Here is a 9,789-nt window from a genome sequence, read left to right on the forward strand (position 1 = left end):
GTACTGGAGTCCATTCACCAAAATCCATTTCATCATCTCCCTCATCCTCAACTTGAGTCGCCATAGCAGTCCAGTCACAAACCAGTTTATGCCAACCGCCAAGATCAGCTATCTCTGTGTCAATCCTGCTCTGTCAACTCCGCAAGCTTCTGGCGTCTTCCTCCCGCGCGGGAAAAATCCGGAAGTCCTCCGAGACCCACTCCCAGTGGGGGGAACCCAGCGATGAGTTGCTCCCTGCGACTGCCTTAAGAACCCTGGAGCCTGCTGATGACGACCTGCTGCAGCTGTGCGTGATTAGTGCCACCACCAATTAGAAAAGTAGAGGGAGCTGAACAAGTGGCACAGTGGCAGATTGCCACATTCTGGTTTGATTTTGAGCTTTCAAACATAAAAGATACAGATTTAGAATTGGTTTCTGTCCAACCAACTAACATTATTCACTGTGTCACTACAGTACACACTGTGTCTCAGTGTATGTAAACCAACACATTTTGTAGTTTCATGTTAAATAGACGGTTGACCTGCCCAGTGTGAACTCTGCTTTTCACCTGTTGGACAATGACACAAGCTTTTCTTTAATCTTGCTAAGGAACAAGCACAAAAAGAAAAGTGACATGTATGACATGTTACATAATGTTTAAGTTGAAACAATTTTTATTCTAAACCAATTTTCTGTACTGTTTAATCAAACAGGTTTGAGCCAGCTGCTGTAACTTACCATGTTGCATCAAAAAATCACTTTGTGGGATTCCACAAACTGGGAAATGACAAACAGTGGCATTTCTATGATAGCATGGCAGAATTATCAAAACCTGGGAGTGGAGATGTAGGAGTTAAAGCGAGCAACATTTGTCAAGCGGCGGAGAGATGGCGGCGAACCCAGAACGCAGACGCATGGTTTTAAAGGAACAAAAACAAATTTATTAAAATAAAACTAACAAAACAAAAGGCTGACAAGGCAGCAAAAACTAACAATAACAAAATCAAAAAGGCAGGGACATGGCATGGCAACGAGCAAACAAAGCGGAACGAAATGACCCAGTGGAGAATGAAGAACAAAGACCGGTATTTAAAGACTGAGGATCAGGAGGAAAATGGACACAGGTGAGTGATTGCAAACAGGTGAAAATAATGGCAGTGATTGAGTTGTTATGGTAATGTGGGTGTGGCATGAAGGACTGGAATGTAACAGAACAGCATGGTATGGAAGAATGAGGCGTGGCAAGTACTGGGGAAGGTGAAAGTGACAAGACATGAACACAATTTTAAGAAACAAAGCAGAACAAAAACTAGAAAACCAAACAAAACATCAGAACCATGACAAACATTAAGAAAATACTTAAATCTAAAGCCAGCTTTGGACACATTAGGATGATCAGGGTAAGCATAGGCAGTTAATAAAAATATCATCTCAGTTTTGCTTAGTTGTTCTTTAAAAGTAATATAAATAACATTACTTTCATATTCCCTGTGTTTATTATTAAGAATATATTAGTTTTAATTAATAAGCAATAAAATGAAAATCATCTTTTAATTTAGGACAAAGCAGCTGAAGCCGTTCAAGCAAGACGGGATAGCAATGAAGAGATTGTAAAGTTCATTGTCAACCAGAAAGGTGCAGAGGAAATTCTTAAGGTAAGGCTTCCTTTAGCTAAGGAGGTTTTCCAATCCAGGCATTCAGGGCCTGTCTCTTGCAACTTTTAAATGTATCTCTGCTTTAACACACCTGAGTAAAGTTATGAGGTCAATAGCAGGACTCTGGTGTGTTGGACCAGGGACATATCTAAAGGTTGCTGGACACCAGCTTTTGAGGACTGGTTTTCAAGAGTCCTACTTTAGGTTATTTATTCATATTTCTTAGGATGTACATAAAACCTTTATGGTCTTTGTAACACTTCCAGTAAATGTAACACTTTCTCTTTTTTTCATGATAAAACAACACACAGACTACTTATTTGGTATTTCAAAATAAAATGATTATCTATATTTTTTAATAGCAATAAACCATAAAACAAACAAACAAACATGAATTGGGCATAAGAAATATTTACAGTCCACAAAGAGTCTATATACAGAATAAAGAGTTCAGTTTTTGCATTGATTCACTTTAAATTTATTGGCTTTGTCTCACAAATAATCAGGTAATACATTTTAGCTATGGCTTTCACTGAAAGGTAATAACCAAGATGGCTGTAGTTGGTTTTACTGTTTCAAAGACAACACTGGAGGCTCCACTTTTCTTGTTGTTAAAAAACAGTCCTTATTTAGAAAGTAACTGCCTTTGTTTTTTTTTTTTAAATTTTACAGGACATTCTGTCAGGGAAAGTGATGCCACATTTCAATTTTGAAGAAACGTGGGTTCCATTTATCTTTGATGATGAGAAGCAACTCGACACAATCATGAAGTACCTGTCAGACCTGCTTGATAGGTCTGACATGTGTGCTGCAGTCATGAACATGGTCTCTTTAGACAGGATTAAGTACATGATGAATGTGATGCTGTCTGAGGTAAGTTACTAGAATAGCGTTGTACAGGCACTTAACAGAAATTATTTCAATTCAGTCATACATACATTCCAACTGCTCCTAGTTATAGAACACTACAATAAGCTCAGGTAATTAGCTGAATTAGTACTTTAAAAAAAATTCTTTCTAAGGACATCTAGCAGAGCATCTAGTGATTGAGTTGCAGCATTCACTCCTCCTGGATGAGCAGGTGGTGACGGCAGAAAATGGCATGCATTCTGGTACAATAAAAGAGAGCAAAGTCATAAAAAACTATCTGAAAGGTAGCTTTAGGTGCTAAAATGGCCCTTTGATGAAGTTTCACAAATCAGAGGAAGTTTTCACAAATACCAATCTTGGTTTTAATTATTCGGTTATGTGTTTAGAATTTTCCAGTCCAGGTTTGAAGTGTCAATGTGTTGTGGGTTTTTTTTCTAGAAAAGATTATAGGTGCTGACGGTAGTGAAAAATTAGGTGGAATCACCCTTTAGCCATTTCCCAAATCGGAAGCCAACTTCAGCTTTGTTCTCAAAAGGTGTTGTAGATGACTCTCAGTGACAACAACACTAAATTTAAGCTCATGTAAATTTTACTAAGGTATAGCCATTTTTGTGTTGGCTTAGGCTGCTTACATTTAAAGTTTAATCAATCTTATTCTGGCTGAATTACAATGAACTGATTGTCTGGTTTACTTGGATGATATTATTGTGTTTGGCTGTACTTTTCAGAGACATCTGTTACTTTTTGATAAAGTGTTGTTTAAATGAAGATCTTAAAAGTTAAACCATCCAAATGCAACTTGTTTTCTACACAAGTCCACTATAAGGGGCATGTGATCTATGGGGAAAGGGTTATGCCAGATCCTGACAAGAATTGAGCTCGGCCCTGCTGGGTGGCCAGTAAATAAATCAGTCTGAAGTTCAGACTATTTTAAGATTAGCATTTTATTATAGGTGTTTTGTTTGTGGGTTTGCAGACATTGCCCGTCCTTTGCATCAGCTAATAGAAAAAGGGAAGCGTTTTCATAAGACCCAAAACTGTCAAAATGCTTTTAATAAACTTAGTTTGATAACAGCTTCAGTGTTGGTGTATCCCAATCCCAACAAACAATTTACTTTTTTTAATAATGCAAGTGATGTTGGCATTGGGGCTGTTTGTATCTCAGGAAGAAAGTGGACATGAGGAAGTTGTTACATTTGCTAGCTGTGGTTTTAGAAAACAGGAACACTAACATGCCACAACAATAACAGAACTCCTAAGTATGGTCACATTCACAAAGCACATTAAACACTGTTTGCTGGGGAAAGAGTTTGCTTTAAGAACTAACCACAATTCGCTCCAATGTTTTCATCATTTTCAGGGCTTGGAAGTTGACCAGATGGGTGAAACAGCTAGCTAATTTTAGTGTATATATACATATATATCACCCAGGTAAACTGAATGCAGATGCACATTCTGGATTACCGTCTCCTACTGAAAAGAAGCAGCACTCTGCTAATCTTGTTTTTCACAATCAGACATGCAGAATACAGCAGGTTTGATCACTGCAGGAAGAAGCTTTATGCAAACTAGTCAGGCATCTGAAATGGGTGAACTATCACAGGACCAAATGAATGATCCTGAGCATAATGGAGTGTAAAAAGTTGTCTAGCATTGGCATGATGCCAGAGCACCCTGATTTGCATAGATTTGTTCCCTTGTGGGCTCAGCTTCAAACACAAGGGTCTAGGTTTCATCACAGGTTCAGGTTGTGTAGCCTCAGTCTACAGTGCCTGAAGTTCTACGACAGCTGCACAGTTGCACAACGTTCCTAATGGAGGTCATTTAGGGGAACAGAAACTGCAGGATGGTGTGTTCTGAACTTTACACAGTGAATGTGTGTGTTCTGTTCTGTTCTGTTGCTGATTCTGGTCATTAGTTGGCGCTGCTGTACAGCATGGAGCAGAAGCGTCTGTGGAGGTAGAACAGAGAGGAATGAGACTGGAGAAGAGTGAAGCAGCCATTTAATGGCATCTGACCTGAAAGCACACATGTCATAAAGTTCATCAGTTTTACCAGTAGTCTCCTTATTTAATTTATAACCACCTCAACACAGGGGAAGGTTAAAGACAGTTTATTTTGGTTAGAGTATTTTAAAGATGTCAGGACTTGGGTCAAAGAATGTATAAACTGTGGGTCTTGTAACGTTTCACTCAGATCAAGGTTGAGACCGATAATCAACTCTGTTTAAAGAATTATTGTTACGGTCTGCAGGACACACAACATAAGGAGTCCAGACCAAGTTACAGATAACAGAGATGTTTTATTTGACCCAAGTCTGGACACAGTGGTACTGGGAATCGTGGAAAAATAAGCAAAAGTGTGGGAGCGCTCACGAACCAGCCAGCAGTTGGCCGTCGGATTCAGACCGCTCCCCTCACCCTGCCTCACAGGATCACAAACCATCCATCTATCCATCCATTCTCTTCCGCTTATCCGGGGTCGGGTCGTGGGGGCAGCAGCCTAAGCAGGGAGACCCAGACTTCCCTCTCCCCAGCCACTTGGGCCAGCTCCTCCGGGGGAATCCCAAGGCGTTCCCAGGCCAGGGAACACAAACCCTACAAACAAAAACCGGAAAGCCCAGCTTAGCCTACGATCCCCAGACCAAACAACACAAACGGGTGGTCAACAAGCAAAAGGTGGCATCAATTAAAGAGGAGTGGGAGCGAGGCTCGGAGTTCCACGAACACAAAGGCGCTCATCCAAACTTCCTCCCTCCTCTGGTGGGTGGGGCTTGAGCCTTTTAAACCCCTTCCAGCCAATCAACTGCAAGGAAAAACAACCATTAAACAGGCACTCATTCACATCAAATGACAGGGCACGTCACAATTATGTAGACCCGTTACACATTTCCATATGTAACGGGCGTTCTGCGTTGTGTTCCGATAGAAAGTGGAGTCAGACCATTAGTTGCTGGTTGATGTTTATTGCAGGTCGCTGACTGTGGCCTGCACATATGGAAATGAAAATGTTCTTTAACATGCAGCATTCACAGGAGTCGGAATTCCCCTAGCAGATAAGCACATGGAGAAACCCTGTGACCAACTATTAGCAATATCTGCTCTAATATTTTTAAAAAAGTTAACTCATCAAAAAGAATACTCCTCTGCATGTATTAAAACATACCAACATTCACAGCTACATGTATTTTCAACAATCTTACAGATTTAACAAAACGCGAGCTTAAACAAGAGCAAAGAAAATTCCCTACCTCTTCTCAGGCAACTGAGAGCGATACAGCACCGACGTCACTAGACACTCTCTTAAAGGGCCAGTACAGGTACTACAGGTTTGCCGAAATAAATAAAATAATAACATTCTTAAAATATGACAAAAAATATCCGATTCTTTAGTGTTACACAGGATTTGGTGAAATTTCAAACATTGTAATAAAAAAAATAGAAGCACATTTTCAAAAGTTGTTACACATATCACCTCAGTCTGATGGACTGGTTGAAAAGTCTAATAGAACTCTTTTGTCTATGCTTTCCCTTTTTGTCGAGGACAACCAGCTAAACTGGGATACCCTTCTACCCTATGTAAAGTTGGCATATCGTAGCTGTGTTCATGCCAGCACTTCTGTCACACCCTTAAAGGTTTTGTTGGACGACGCCACAAACTCAGGGCCCAGGGAGGGGTCTCACCAGCTGGGCGAGCTAAGTAAACACTTTTTATCTTATTTGTAGGCCGCTATTTTAGCTGGGGGGAAGGATCAGGTGGAAGGATTTTGGGAGGGCAGTTTTATGAACCCCTTAAGCTGCATGTGATACACTACAGAGATGACCAACTTTAGCAGCATCAGGCACTGATGTTTGTTGACTCATTTTCACAAAGCCTTTTATTAAACAATGAAAGCCTTGATTTAACTTACCAAAGAAAAGTGTCTCTTAAACATGGTGGCCAGGAGCTCCAGGAGTTTCTTTCATTATCTTTAGTTCAACATGAACAGAAGTTAAGGTGGAGGTTTAGCTGCCCACCAGTTAACAAATGACATGCCAATTAGTCCATGTCTGCTGAGTTTCACTTTGCTTTGGCAGACAAAGCAGACACAGAGTAGGAGTTTCTACACAATCACTTATTTAAGAAGGAAGCTGCTTCTTCATGGCTCATCATCACTTCTAGCGGGATCATATACTGGCTGACTGGTAAGAAACAGAGCCAGTCACTGCAGGAGCTTACAGTGTGCTTCATTTATTTATTTTCAACTGCTGATTTTGATTTACATGTTTACATTTACATTTGTTTACACAGTAACAGATACAATTTTAAATGTAACTAAGTAAAATACTTAGAATAAAACATACTCAATTAAAAAAATCATTGGATTAATTACTTAAAAGTACAAAATACACAAAATTAATACTGAGTTACAGGAACATAAGTAAATGCAGTTTGCTACTTTCTAATTCTGGGTATTTGTAATACTGAATATGCCTTCAGATCAGGAAAAACAAATAGATATAACAGATTTTTTTAAAACTTTAATTTGATCACAGGCTCTAACATGAGATATTTCATTTTTTTTTGTATGTTTGTTTTTTAAATACACTAATTATTGCATTTCAAGTCACTTTAAAAAGGAGGAACAGCAAAACATTTCCTCCATTTGTGATGTTGATATTTCTTCTAACAGCACTTCAAAATGATTTGGGCATTGAGGGTACCAGGTGCTGAAAGTTTAGTTTATTTTGTCCCATTCTTCCTGCAAAAGTGTGCAGTTGTGATAATGTTATTTTTTAGGTTGGACCAAAACTCTGTCATTTCTCTGCATAAGATGAGTGACAAGTCACATAAGACAGAGGGCGATATGTATTCCTTCAACGATTGCTAGGCCTATCTATGTACTTTGCTGTGAACCATCCATTTATCCATTTTCTTTACCCACTTCTCAGATCAGGGTTGCGGGTGAGCTGGTATCTCCAGCGGTCATTGTGTGAGAGGTGGGGGACACTCTGGACAGGTCTGCAGTCCATCACATAGAGACAAACAAGAAAAACAACCATTCACACTGTCACTTACACCTAGCCACCTTCTTGCTGCGCCACCATGCCACCCTCGCTGTGTCACAGAGTATTAACAAAAGGATCAGATTTGGAGTTTATAATAACTGAAACATGGACAAGAAATGGAAATATCTAAAATATATAAATAACAAAAATATACATTTTTACAGCTCCGGTAAAAGACTGTCAATAGAAACACGGATAACCTTATTGTGCATTTAGATGGGAAATTAATTTGGTGTGGTGATTTTATTGGGTATAATACATTATGGGCAGTGACCATCATGCTAACCATAATAACCAACCTTGAGTTAAGAATACAGCACTATAATACCAGGGGAGCACAGAAATGGTGTTTCAGTAACGCTGATTGGACAACATTTTTCAGTGTGTGTGATAGAGAAAAGTAAAACTGTCAGGATTGGGAACTACAGAAAAGAACCCTGAGCGCAGACTCATCTTCAAAAGAAAACAAATTTATTAAATAAGAAAAAATAAACAAAACAAAAGCTGACGAGGCAGCAACTCAAAAGAACAAAAATCCTAAACAGAGTGGGCAGAACAACAAGGAGCCACGGTACAGAGCACAGCAGCAAGCGGCAAACGAAAAACAATGAACCAGCCACTAGTGGGAGAAAGGGTTTTTGAGTACTGAGGGTAACGAGGGAAGTGGAAACAGGTGAGTGGAGATGATGATAGACAGGTGGAGATGGGCGTGGCAAGGAGGACAAAAGAGAGACGGAGGAGGAGTGAAATGACAGGGCACAATACAAACAGGAAAAAAACCAAACTGAAAATAACAACAAGAAATAATAAAGAAAACAAAACAGAAAACACAAAAATCCAAATCCTCACAAAAACAGATTTAAAGGTAGATATTGATCAAATAAACATGTCGATTTGTCCACTATTTCAGAAGCAGCAAACAAATCTAAAAAGAAGAAAGGCGGTAAGAATAAGAAAAAGATAGCTCCATGTTAGACAAAGGAATGTGAAAAAGCAATCAAGTCTAGAAATAAAACTTTTAAAGTGTTAAAAAGGAATCACAATACTCAGAATCTTATTTAATATAAAAGATTGCAAAGAATTGTAAGAAGAACTATAAAAAGTTCAAAATGAGAGTTTTGGAGGGGTTTTTGTAGTTCAATGGGAGGAGAAACTGAAATTAGTAACATTTGGGAAATGATAAAAAGAATGAATGGAATAAAACAAGAGTTTGAATATCCGGTTCTGAATGATGGGGAAGGAACTGCAGCTGAAAATAAGGAGAAAGCAGAAATGATGGCTAAAGCTTTTATCAAAATTAATACTTCAAATAATAGTAATGCAGAGGGATAAAGAGGAAAGGAAAATGCCATCAAATAATACATAGAGTTATTAGAAGAAGAGGAAGGAGAAAATAATTTATTAAACATACCATTTACTAAAACTGACAACCATTAATAGATTTGAAATTATTAAAAAAAAAACCAGAAAAAAAGTGTTGTCAATTCAGATACATTTGTAGATTACATAAACCAGTATTATGGACATCTAAAAATATATACAGATGTATCAAATAATACAGCATTCAGATCGGGGCAGCATTCATTGTTCCTGAATTTGGAGTGAAAATAAGGAAGAGAATCAGTGATAAACTATCAGTATACTTAGGAGAAATGGTTGCAATACCCCTGGCTGTTCAATGGATTGAAGATAATCAATAAATTGCTAAGATTCAAGTTCATCATTATTCAGTTTAAAGGATAGTTATTCAGAAAGCAGACTAGACATCTTAATAGAAACTCAACAAACACCATACCGAGTTATTATGATGGGAATAATTATTACATTTTTATGGATATCAGCTCATATTGGTATAAAAGGGACTAAAACAGCAGATAAAGTTGAAAAAGAGGCTACCAGAAACATCTTAAATGACACAGATATCAAATTCAGTCAAACAGAAGTAAAAAGCATAGTAAAGCAAAACATGAGAGAAATATGGTAAAAACAGTGAGAAGAAGAAAGAAAAGGTCTTTCTTTTTATTGAAATCAACAGAAAACAGGACAAATGAGTACACAGTTAGATCATGTCTCACTGTCATAATTTTATATGCAAATGTGAGTATGCAGGTGCCGACCTCGGATTGGTTCCTGACGACGAAGCTGACAGCTGATTGGTGCTCACCGGAGGTGCCGAGTATATCAGGATGCCAATGAAGATCAGCTGGCAGTGTGTGTGTGTGTGGGGTTCTTCGTA

General features: G+C 38.5%; 1 long non-coding RNA gene across 2 annotated transcripts; it reads right to left on the reverse strand.

Annotated features, from left to right (window-relative positions):
• Positions 1–2,105: 2,105 nt before the first annotated feature.
• Positions 2,106–5,792, reverse strand: LOC119617557. Of its 2 annotated transcripts, none has more exons than XR_005233884.1 (2): positions 5,756–5,792; positions 2,106–5,553 (listed from the first exon to the last, which is right to left on the reverse strand). It is a non-coding gene; the product is annotated as an uncharacterized LOC119617557 (long non-coding RNA). The 2 variants fall into 2 exon arrangements; XR_005233885.1 differs by having other exon boundaries at positions 2,106–5,492; positions 5,756–5,789.
• Between the last annotated feature and the right edge of the window lie 3,997 nt (positions 5,793–9,789).

Source organism: Kryptolebias marmoratus, linkage group LG12 (genome assembly GCF_001649575.2).
Source record: "Kryptolebias marmoratus isolate JLee-2015 linkage group LG12, ASM164957v2, whole genome shotgun sequence".
Lineage (NCBI taxonomy): Eukaryota > Metazoa > Chordata > Actinopteri > Cyprinodontiformes > Rivulidae > Kryptolebias > Kryptolebias marmoratus.